Below are 12,653 nucleotides of genomic sequence, written 5' to 3'. Positions count from 1 at the left end.
TTGCTGTGCCTCCAGGTACCTCCCCTGAAGCTCCCATTGGCTGCAGTTCCCCATTCCCGGCCAACAGAAGCTGCGGGGGGCGGTGCCTGGAGGGAAGGGCAATGCACGGAGCCCTCTGCCTCCCCGCCTGAGGGCCGCTTCTGAGAGCAGTGCGGGGCCTGGGGCACCACGGGGGGCAATCTCGCGGGCCGGATCCAAAGCCTTGAGTGGCCAGATCCGGCCCGCGGGCTGTACTTTGCCCACTCCTGCGATAGATGTAACGTGCTTGAATTTCTCCAACAAATTTACAACTATCAAAGTGATGTTGTCCATTGACTTCAATGGGCTTTGAAGCAAGTTCTGGGTGTATTCAGAATGTAATTTGCTTAAGGCAGAGACTTGTGTGATGTAATTATTAACAAGAAAATATGGGCTTTGGTAAAACAAATAATGTCATATTCATCTGTGAATAGGCCAGAATCCTTGGCATAATTTAGACCTAAACTTCAACACACATCACATTACAGAGGCTGCTTCTGAATTTCACAGAAGACTGACACTGAGTAACAGCAACATTTCCTAGCTTAGGGTGACCACATGTCCCGATTTTATAGTGACAGTCCCAATTTTGGGGTCTTTTTCTTATATAGGCTCCTATTACCCCCCACCCCCATCCCGATTTTTCACATTTGCTGTCTGGTTACCCTATCCTAGCTAAACTGACCACAAACTCTTGCTAAGATGGAAAATAACTCCTTTCTCTTTTTTTCTTCTATATTATATGCTTTATGCCTAGAAGTTAATGACACAGATACAGTACATCAAACTCTTACCTGAGATGGCAGTTTAATGTATAATTGTGTATAATTGTGTATAATGTATAATTGACCGGCTCAACTGTTTGTAGCCAATTGCAGAAAAGGTCACTGAACATATCAGGTGAACCTACAAACAAGGCCTAGTGTAAGAACCTGTAGGACTAGAACATGGGACCACAAGGGTGCTGGACTGTTGATGCTGCTGTATCACTACTGGAAGCTTCAGGTAGGTTTTCACTGGAGGATCCTAAGAAGCTAGGCGCTATAGGAAGTTACTGCCCTGCCAGGCCTGAGTGGCAGCCCCCCATGACTCTCTGATTGGCTGAACCAGGAAGCCATCATGGGGAGCTGTCTAAGCAATGATGCAGACTGCTCCAGATTTTGCCTTGTTGTGGACCCTAGACTCCATCTTCTGACCCTGCAACTTGTCCAGTGTATATAACCTGGTGCCTGACTCCCTGGTATCTGACCCAGTTCAACTCCAGCTCCACTAGTTGCCTGATATCTTTAACCTGCTACCTGATCCTGACTTCCTGGTGTCCTGACCTGGCTTGACCCCGCCTCTGCTGCTTGTCTCCTGACCACAACTTGGTAACTATTGATGCACCATGCAGGCTGCCCATGGTCCTGAAATGTAGGGAATAACCAGGTGCCAGCTGAGAGGAATATACAGCTTTCTTGTCTTACTACTCCATTAATCGTTACCCACATTATTGGTGGTTAACAATGCAAATGAGTCAAATGACTGTATTGTTGCCTGGTGAGCTATGAAACAAGGACACAATTGTCAGGCAATGTGAAAAAACTTCACAAAGTTTCACTCCTAACTTCTCAAAGGGCATTTCTGCAGACAACTCAAAGCACTGACAGAGAAACCGCCACTTGAGGAAGGACACAGAGTTGTGTCAAGTTTGCCAAGAACCGCACCACAGGGAGGCCTACAAAAGAGCCCTGTGGAAGTTGGTTACTGATCAGTGCCAACCCAACTGGTGTTCATTGCATGGACCAAGACAATTTGCACAACCTAACGTGTCTTACATAAACTGGGATGGCACAAGATGTGTTGCAGGAAGACCACAGAATTTTCCAGAGACAAACTTGCAAAAACTCAATAAACATGCCTCTTTTTGTCCTTATATGATGAGAAGGGACAACTTGTATTCTAGTTGGACATTTCTAATCTTTGACAGAAGCCTGGGCCATTTTCTGATTGGCCTTTATCAACTTTCCCCAGAAGACAAACCAAACCATGACGCCCTTCAGCAACTGTATAAAGCAGCCTGTTTTGATCAAACCATCACTCCCTGAAGCTAAAACATCTGGATCCAAGAGACGACAAAGGAGACCTTCACTGCCTGGCCAGTGACAGCTCCACAGACCTGGTAAGAACTAAAGTCTCTTCAATGACAATCACTTCATAATTCTGTCCTTTAAAGTCCTCACTGGGGAGACAGCTGTGAACAAAAACAAGAACACAGTTGTCACAATACCCTGCGTGTACTGCCTCAATTAACTTTCTATCTAGCTGGAGAAACCAGTCATTGCTACTGTGAAGCTGAGCTGGAGAACATGAGTTTCCATTGTTATGTACCAAAAATTCATGTATTTTTTTACCCAAATGAAAACATGGTAACTTTAAAGCTAAATGCTTCTCAGAAAGTAGGTATCTAAGTTAAAATCCCATAAATGACTGAAATGTATAAAGCTACTATTATTATAGCAGTTCACTATCAACTTTAAACTTAGGGTACATCTACACTACAGCGGGGAGTCGATTTAAGATACGCAAATTCAGCTACGTGAATAGCGTAGCTGAATTCGACGTATTGCAGCCGACTTACCCCGTTGTGAGGACGGCGGCAAAATCGACTTCTGCGGCTTTTTGTCGGCGGCGCTTACTACCACCTCCGCTGGTGGAGTTAGAGCGCCGATTCGGGGATCGATTGTCGCGTCCCGACGGGACGCGATAAATCGATCCCCGAGAGGTCGATTTCTACCCGCCGATTCAGGCGGGTAGTATAGACCAGACCTTAGTTGGATAGAAATTATGGTAAATCGATAGTGATTAAGAGTACTGAGGGTTCACCAACTTATTAAATTAACTAATTCTAGTATTCTATCAATTAGGAAAGCATGCTTGGTTTTCTTAAATGTAACTGCTTCTCAGAAAGAACTTGCCAGAGTCAGCGTCATCAACTCCAAACATTAAAAAATCATGAGATGGGCTTAAATCATGAGATTTTTAAAAATGACAACTTTGGGGTATATTTTATTTGCCTTCTGGTTTCTGAACATTTAAAGTGCACTTGTTTCACGTTTTCTAGCTTATCTTTCCAACCAGGAGGGCAAGAATGCTACTCTTGTTTAAAATGAAAGCTAGGGTTCTCTTGCATTTCTTCACCCCAGGAGCCAGGAATCTAGAATAAAATCATAGGGGATGGCCACTCTGCTGAATTAAAACCCTGTAAATTAATAAAATGCATAATTTAAACTTGCATTTCACTAACAAGTTTAATCTTAGTTGTCTAGAAATGTTGGTAAATCAACACATGATTAAGACTATTGAGGCTGGTTACACTTTCTGTTCAAAGCCTAATACTATTTGTAACAGGAAACTGTGCAAAAGATTGCTGAAAGGAACCCTAAGTGTTTCGGGGTTTACTCTATAAATCAGACCCTTTGTGGTCAGCAGAAATTGACAGCCTCCTATTCAAAAAGAGGAAGAATCTTTGACGTATCTTTTAAGCTAAAGATTTTTAGCAGTATGTGAATATTTAAAGTGGGAAAAGAACCTGCAATACTGGTAAAATTCCAGACCAATTAGAATAGCTTAAATCATTACCTAAGTATTTTATTTCAGGTTCAAAGTCTGATCATTAATTCTATTGACCTCCTTAATCATTAAGTAACTTGTCCAAATTTCTAAATCTAATGTTGGAGCTGTGGAGTTGAATACCACAGGTAGTTCTATAATTTCACTGGCAAACATGTTTCATTAGAAATTGATAAAAATCTGATTTATAGATCCATGTTCATACTAAAGTCACCAACCAAATATACTGTAAAACTAAGATAAAGTTTGCTGTATAAGGAGACTGTGAGAAGAATTACATGAATTGATTTGATTCATTACCTGCCTTCTTGATACATTGGCACATATCAGGTTGAATTCATTCTAGCAGATTTCATAAACACGATTATTTAACCATCTTTATTTTGCTTTCTGTAATCTAATTGCTTTCCATTCTATTTTGGCTAATAAAACTAATCAATGTGCAATATTTCAGGCTGTATTTTGGGTAAAGAATAGTGATCCACACACCTGTGAGATGCCTGATGTGAGTAAGAGGCAAATTAAGATTGCTCACCCAACTTGTGTTTTAAAATGTATCTTTCCTCAAACGACTCTATTCCTCTGAAATGTTCCCGCACCTCTGGTGCTGTACAGATAATAAATATTACTAACAAATTGCAGCACACATGTTATGCCATTTAACTATAGACAATATTTCTATAGCTCAGCATTTCGCAATCTCCAGCACCAAATAAATACAGTGACTCTCCATCTCCTGTCAGTCTCTTCTTCTAGTGACATTGAGTTCCCGGCCAAAGGTCAGCCATGAAGATCCTTTACCTTCTCTTTGCTGTTCTGTTGGTGCTCCAAGTTGCTCCTGGTAAGATCTCAGTGAAATCAAGGATAATATAGAGGGGTGTTGGCAAATCTAGACTAAGGTTGCCTAGAACTTTGCATTGTAACTTTTTTGCAAGTCTTTTTCTGAAGAGCGCTAATGGATACCTAGGTTGCAACAGACACTGGAAATGTGGCAGGGGAATTGTACTGGAGTCAAGGAGTTATCTTTGTTGTGATCATGAAAGTCCATTTAGATCTGGCTGAATTCTGACCTGTTGAAAAATCCTCAGTTCCTGTCTGTGATTTTCTAGCAGATGTTGCTAGAAGCTTGCTGCTAAATATCCCCAAAACTGTATCTACCTTGAACATGCTCTATCATGCTATTGCATGATGCACAGAACTCAACATGCAGATGGAGAAAGAGAAAATGAAATCCTCTTCCTCTGACCTACTATGATGGAAAGGCCCCTTTTTGGTGAAGGGGCTGGTGCTTTGGGCTGTAGAACATAGTCTGAAGTTCTGCTGACTAGCACTAATCATTCAGTGCCTTTACAACTCCTATAATTAAGGAAGGCCTCGTGCCCCATAGAGAGATTGTACAAATGAGAAAACAGCCCAGATCTCTAATAGGGCAGATCTTTGTCTTACCCACACCATCTCTCAGAAACAATTTGCCACACCTATGTGGTTGGCTTGATTTCTGGAAATGACATCATGTGGTGGTGAGACAGAACATACAGAAATGCCGATGCATCAGTGTAGGTCTTGGATTTATATCTGTTGGTTGTGAATAGTTTTGAGAAAGCACAGCTACCTCCAGTTAAATATTTTAACCCAGGTATCCTAAAGGCTGAGGCTATCGAAATTGTGTCCACCTTTTCAACAGGACTGGGCTGTGTGGTAAATGTAAAACTGGCAATTGGTCATGAAGAAACTATTCCCGAGTGCTGAGTTTTCATAAACATGTTTGCGCCGAGTCTCTCAGACAGGCATTCGATCCAGAAAGAACTTGAACAAACCCTTCTGTTTCTAAACGGTGCAGCCATCCATCCTAGTGCTGAACTGGTTCAACCCTACTCAGTCCCTTAGCATTTACCATAATTTCCCTGGTGCATCGCTCTGAGGAGCCATCAAGAATCAGAACCTGAGCAACAGCCCGTAGCAAAAGTCTGGTACAGGCATCTGCCAGAATGTCATCCCTTAAATATGTGGCGCAGTGAAGGACACCTGTGCTCTTAGGTAGTTCTTAAATATATCCAGCGAGCTAGAGCCCCATTTAATGAATGTGCTCTGCCCTCTGATTAGAGGCTGCTACTGGATGTACCCAACACTACAACCATGTCTGTAGCATTAAAGCTGTGGTAAAATTGTGCCCTGGATGATATTAATGGTGTTGATTTGGGCAGCCTTCAGTGACGGTGAAACCCAGTCAAGGGGGAATGCCTGCCATGCTAAAATAACAGCCCCTTATTCATGCTGCTCTGCTGACTTATAATTAAGACTCATTTTTTGTGTAGGACTGGCAAAGTATAGTTGGACCCCATCGCAATGTAGACGCTTTGGGGGTGACTGCCATGCGGCCTGTCCCCGCTGTACTACACCATTTAGAAGGTGTGTCACAGGGGGCTTCTGCTGATTACGGTAAGTTTATGATTCCACAGCAGAGACATTACTGTATTAACAGAAATGTGTGTTCCTCTCCTTTCTATATCCAAACTGTTGTTTAATGCTCTTGGGGATGCAGTACACCTGGCAGAGCCCAGAGGCAGCAGGCAAAGGATACGCCTCGGGTACCTAGAACCTGGGATGCATTGGAGTTGGAGTGTCCTCAGCATGCTGGCTGTTCTTATTCCTGCTTTACCCAGTCTGCTTATGCCTATCTCCAGAACCGTCCAGAATCTCCATAGTGTTCCATGGTATAGGGATTGCACCTCTGAGACCTGACAACTCCCAGAACCATCTCTAGCACTTCCTGTACATCAGTGCTTGCAAGACGGGCCGCATAGAGACAGTTACACAACTCTGTGCTCCTCATGCATGGATGTAACTCTTCTGCAGCCAGGTGTGCTGTTTTTACACCCCTACACACTGGTGGAGCAGCATGTACAAACAGTCTCAGTGTATAAATGGTTTGTGTTCCCTATTCCAAAACGGAAGAACAAGGAAGAACCAAAGCAAAGTCCCCAGGAGAGAGAGCAGGATATCAGTCTACTGCTCTGTATTGGTCTACAGTAACTCTGAGACCAAAATGGCTGCTCTCTGCAAACAGGCACCATCTTTAGAACTTTACAGCTGTAGTACGCACAAAAGAGAAGCCTCAGAGTTTTGATCTTAGTTACACCTGTGGGGGGGAGGTGAGACTTGCAAGATACATCCCAATGTAAAATGATGCAAAGTTATTAAATGCCATTACCACTTGGCCTGAGCAGCTAGCCAACATTAAGGGTCTTGTGGGTTGTCTCCATTAAGAGGAGAAATTAATTATATGGGTCAGGTATTTCTTTGGTGCAATCGTGTTTATTTACAAAGAATGAACACAAAGGATATGTCTATATGGACATGCAGGAATTGTAAACCTGGGCTCAGGCTCAAGCCTGAACTCCTTTTCTGTCTAAATGCAACTTTCAGACTTAGTCCCAGGTCCTCGGACCCCCCAGGAACAGAGGGTCTGAGCTCGAGTTGAGCCAATACTCAGGGTTCAAGCCCTGTGGTTTTGCCATGTGGACACAGCCTCGCTGGACTTGGGCCACAGGGAGTCCACCAGTGCTATCCCACAACCCCATGCCCTGGTGCTCTTCATCCTTTCTGCCCCACAAGTTGCCAGTTGACTCCCAGGAAACAGAGGCAACACCCTTTGTTCAAGTGAAGCTCAGCATTTAACCCTTTCATTTAATTCTGACTGCTGCGCTGCAAATACGGTGAACCGTCTCCTGCATTTGCAATGGTCGCTGACCAGAAGTCCTTTGCCAAGCTCACTCCTTCCTAGTCGCAGGACCACAGCAAGTTTCTGGTAAATCTCTGGGGTGAGGTTAGCAAAGTATTTGATTTTAGTTAGAGAACCAGGGTTGACTATGCCTACATAACGAGCAAAGAAGCTGGCAGTATTGGAAATATTGGTGGATGGGGGCCAGCTGCTCACAAAGCTCCAGAAATGTAGCTTTCATAGAATCACAGAATATCAGGGTTGGAAGGGACCTCAGGAGATCATCTAGTCCAACCCCCTGCTCAAAGCAGGACCAATCCCCAACTAAATCATCCCAGCCAGGGCTGTGTCAAGCCTGACCTTAAAAACCTCTAAGGAAGGCGATTCCACCACCTCCCTAGGTAACCCATTCCAGTGCTTCACCCCACTCCTAGTGAAAAAGTTTTTCCTAAAATCCAACCTAAACCTCCCCCACTGCAACTTGAGACCATTACTCCTTGTTCTGTCATCTGGTACCACTGAGAACAGTCTAGATCCATCCTCTTTGGAACCCCCTTTCAGGTAGTTGAAAGCAGCTATCTCCATGCAAAAGCTCTAGACCCACTACTGGTCATCCCAGGTCTACATGGCAGTGTGGTCCCATCAGCCATGGTTTGTGGCTCTGCTGCAGAAATGCTGGTCTATGTAGGGGACGTCAGTGGCTCCACCAAGTGTCATAAGTAACATCAGCCAGTGCACATCTGTCATATCTGTGTCTTCCTCCTCCGTCATCATTATCTTTGTCCGGTGCCTTCGATGGGTCAGAAAACGCCACTGGAATGTACACCCGAGTCTCACGGAAGTGCTGCCCATTTCCTTAAGCAGGAGTGAAAGCGCAAGTTCTTCAAATGGCGCCTCCTCCACATTGCTGGCTTGGGGTGCCGGGAGGACCAAAATGATGGCTCTGCAGGAAGTGTTGGAGGGCTTCTCAAACTTCCTGTGACGCACGGGGGTGGGCCGCCAAGTTTTCCCACAGGCAAGCGGACTGGGAGCCAGCGACCTAGACTGGAGTGGCCCAACTGGTTCACTGAGCATGCCCAGATAGCCACGCTCGCACCAGGCAAGGTAGTTAGCAAGGATCTGCCACCAGAACAGAGTTCAGTTTAGGCCTATGTGAGCTGGGAGGCAGGACTGGAATTTCCAGGCATTCTTTAAGAATTAGTTATCACCTAAGTATCTATTGGTTTAGCTTCAGCTGTGGACAAAGATGTGTTTGACAGAACAGTACATGGAAGTGAGTCACACAGTTCTACAGTCTATTTTTTTATGCTTTGCTTTTCTCTAAATTTAATAGAGGGAGCTGGACATTTTCAATTTTGACTAAATATTTCCTTTATAGTTTCAATTTACACCAAAAAAAAATACCATACATATTTTCCATTCTGTTGCAAAAGCGTGTGATACATATTTTGTTTCCATTCCTTAGTGCATCATGTCACCATGCATTTGTTATGTTCTGGTCAACATTTGAACTTTGCACAATGTTATTAGGAAGTGCATTTTAAAAAAATGAGAGAACACTCCTCTCTTCCTAGAGAATTGGGGGCAAGTGAGCAGACTTCCCTGTTCAGATGTCTACATTTGCCTGTTATGCCAGGTAGCTCACTTGCTTAAACACGACAACCACAACTCGGTAACAGCACATTGAACAGGGAAAATGACTATTAACCAGGAATATCCACAGTGATGGGACAATTTTTCCTGTGCTTTTTGATCTGAAATTAAATATAATTTCTCATTTTTATGGGTATAAGCAAAGAATCTGATCATCTCTTTTCTCTGTGCAGATGGTGTTGCTGACAGCTCTGCCCATGGTTTCGGCAGGATCTCTGGGAATCTGGTGACAGCCTCTGTACATTTGGGCCGGACAGAGCCACGTGTGCTGGAGAAATCCAAACAGGAGAGCTTCTATCACTGATAAAAGATTGCAACTCCCCTTTTAATAAAAGCAAGTTGTTGTCACATCACAGTGCTGAAATATGAGTGTGTGTGTTCTGTTGGGAGTGCGGGTGGGGGTGGGGGGGTGTTAGGCAATCCTAATATAGGCACCAACCTATCCCTCTATATTATCACTTGATTTTAGTTACATCTTACCTGGGACACCGAGAAGTGAGGCAACAAAAAGAAGAAAAAGTAGGGAGGATGGGACCCACAGTGAGAATCCATTTGTCCTGCAGCCACATAGAAGGGGACATACATGGAGCAATAAGGAGTTAGTGGCACCTGCTCCCCTTATCCCCCAGTCATTGCACCCTGCCCTCATTGTCTCCTGCCCCTGCCCCTCCTCCACATTCCCATCCATGTGGGTAGATGGAGGCAGCCGTCTCCTCACAGAGTGAGGCCGGGGAGCTCTGTCCTCTTCCCCTTCACGCTCACAGTATCCTCGGTATGATTAAGGTCATTTTTCAATGTTAAACGCTTTGGACCACTCTGTAATGGGTGGGATACCTAAAAGTAGGACAATACAGTAGATACATACACACCATTGGGAACAAGTGTGTAAAACAGATACTTAAACACAGGCCCTGCTGCCAAGGCACATCCCAGCTAGAGCTGTTCTCTGAATTTGGCTTTGCACTATGTGGCATTGTTCAAAGCCCACTGAAGTCAGAGGGACTCTTTCCATTGACTTCAGTCAGCTGTAGAAGCTTACCTGGGATGAAATCCTGGCCCCATTGATGTCAATGGAAAAAATCCCATTTAACCCTTAGAAAGTTATTTCCTCCAGGCAGGTCCTTGTCAGTAGTAATGGTGACACAGAAAATATGGAATTTATTAATAAAGGAGCTTATCAAAATTTTTGTATGGAACATTTTTTTCCTTTTGAAACTGCTGTTTCATCAACAGGGAAACTTTCAGGAGGAACATGTCAGTTTTAATGAAATCTGGTTTTAAAAAAACTGAAACAATTCTGATGATGCTGAAACTTTCATCTTCTTCTTATTATTATTTATTCGGGAGCCCAGGTCATGGACCAGAACCCTATTGTGTTTGGCACTGTACAAACACAGAGAAAAAGTTGGTCCTTGCCCCATCAAGCTCACGAACTAAGTGTAAGGCAAGAGACAGCGGATGGATACAGACTTATGTGGGAGTACAAGGAAACAAGGAGACAGTCTTGGTCAGCATGATAGGCAGTGGTATCAGCACAGCAGCCTAACCACTATCAAGTTTGTTGCAGACTTCACAGTATAAGAGAGTTTTTTGAGCCACTTGGAGGAAGACAATGAGGTGCTTTGTTGATGTTTAGGGGGACCTCTTCCCAAGCATGAGGAGCAGCATGGAAAATCACAAAAGGACTTGTCGTATACAATAATGTCACAGACATCCATAACTTAGTCCTAAGCCTTTAAAACATGTCAAATAGCAGATGAGGCTTCTGTGTTTCACCTAGGACTCAAACTGAATAATGACAACAGCAAGCTGGCTACACTAATTGCAAATACCTGTTAAATTGTAAAGGGACTTCTTTTATCTTTTTATTCTATAATGCACAAACACACACACAAAGCTGTATATTTTAAATACAAATGTTATCATAACTAATCATTAAAAAGGTATAACAATCCATTTGTTTTATATTAGAGACAGTTATCTTGCCTGGGACCTAGCAGCTCATCTGGTCCTGATCTGGGAATTTAATTATGATTAGTGATCCCAGCTGTGAAAGGGTCAGGAAAGACTACATAAGGGTGGGAGAAGAAATCAGTTAGGAGGAAGCAAGAAGGAAGTAGGTAGATTCTCTCTCAGGTAGGGCCTGGGGAAGGCAGGCTGAGGAAGACCACATGGATGGAATTAATCCATCTGGTGGCTCGTGGAAATGGGGCAAGGCAAAGAGAGCCAGTCCTGAGGTGTTGGTGTTCCAGCAGAGGAGGAAAAAGCTAGGAGAAGCCAGGGGCCTTAAAAGCAGAGGATAGGCTGTGTTAAGTACGAGCCTCAGGGAAGCAGCATGAGGTGAGGTAGGAAGTGAGGTGGCCAGGAAAACAGCGGCACATATGAAGGAGTAGACTTAGTTGCTTAATGCAGGGTCCCCTGGGCTGGAATGCAGAGCAGTGGATAGACCTGGGATCCCCTGGGTGCACAAGCCCCTTGTAAGGATTGTTGAGCCCAGGATCAGGCTGAATCCTAAGATTAAAGGACAGGCTGGAATATCCCAAGAGGGAGTGGTAGGAACTTTTGTGCTGGGACTTGTACTTTTGTCACCCAGAAAAGGGTCCCGACTAGCCAGGACTTATCCAGGGGCTGAGTCCTGGCAGAATCAGGCCATCACCAGGTCAAAGAGGTGACCAACAAGCTGTGCTAGTGGTGAAGATCCCGGCAACACTCCAACCTGATCCTAGGAGGTGCTATGGGTAGTGAATGTAAACTCAGGTCTGTGGGATGGCTGCTTAGCAATTAAATACTTTTGCTACAGAAAGACAATGAGTATCTTTGGACAGTCACAGAGCAGGTTTTCAATCCTCAAAAGGCTTGCTATGTGAGTCGAGCTGGTTAATTTACTGTATGAATGGGGCGAGGGGAGAGGGCGAAGGTGTGTGTGAGTGTGTTTGAGGGAAGGTTCATTCTGTTTCCATAGACAAAGATGTACTGTGAGCTCTCAGGGTGAAGGTCTCTATTCTCCCTCCTGGAGGCCTAGCCCTGAGAGCACATTCCACCAGGAGGGGGGCAAAGGTGTCTTTAAGCTGCTTCTGCATCACCCAGATTCTAGCCCAGCTGAGGGCCGGAGCAGCCCCAACATATATTAGAACAATCCCGGTGACTGTTCTAATTTACAGCAGCCTTATCCGGGCTGCCCTGAATCTCTGCTGCCTTACAGCCCTGATAACCCCCAGCACCATCTCCTGTGCCAGTCCCTCAGCGAAGGGCCAGTTACCTCAGCATTACGCTACCTATGTACTGAGGTAACTCCCCCAGCCCACTGTGGTGCCTATCCATCCCTAAATGTAATGAGAGAGACACATACACCCAGAACCACACATTCAGCCCCGTTGTTGAAATTTATTTTTTTTAATTTAAGGGCTTGTCCATCTAACAAGTTGAACAGGTCAACTTTAAATCGGTTAAAAAACGTATGTAGTTAACTGATGCAAAACACAGTGTGGACGCTCAAATTTCTGTATGATCCAGTTTAAAACAGATCTGTGTTGATTTAACTGAAGTCAGTTCCTTACTGATGTACGTTAATCTGTGTTTACATGCATAGACCTTTCTTTGAACAAAAATAAGGGTGCCCACAGAATGTTTTGCAAAGATTTAAATCAAT

At 44.2% G+C, this 12,653-nt stretch overlaps 1 long non-coding RNA gene across 1 annotated transcript; it reads left to right on the top strand.

Annotated features, from left to right (window-relative positions):
• The first annotated feature begins 871 nt into the window (after nucleotides 1-871).
• Nucleotides 872-9,345, top strand: LOC112060048 (uncharacterized). The gene is made up of 4 exons (XR_002889352.3): nucleotides 872-2,179; nucleotides 4,374-4,471; nucleotides 5,946-6,069; nucleotides 9,178-9,345. It is a non-coding gene; the product is annotated as an uncharacterized LOC112060048 (long non-coding RNA).
• Nucleotides 9,346-12,653: the final 3,308 nt, after the last annotated feature.

This window comes from Chrysemys picta, chromosome 3 (genome assembly GCF_011386835.1).
Source record: "Chrysemys picta bellii isolate R12L10 chromosome 3, ASM1138683v2, whole genome shotgun sequence".
In the NCBI taxonomy this organism is placed as follows: Eukaryota; Metazoa; Chordata; order Testudines; family Emydidae; genus Chrysemys; species Chrysemys picta.
Note: the sequence above shows the minus strand (reverse complement) of the source record. Positions and strands in the feature narration are given on the sequence as shown.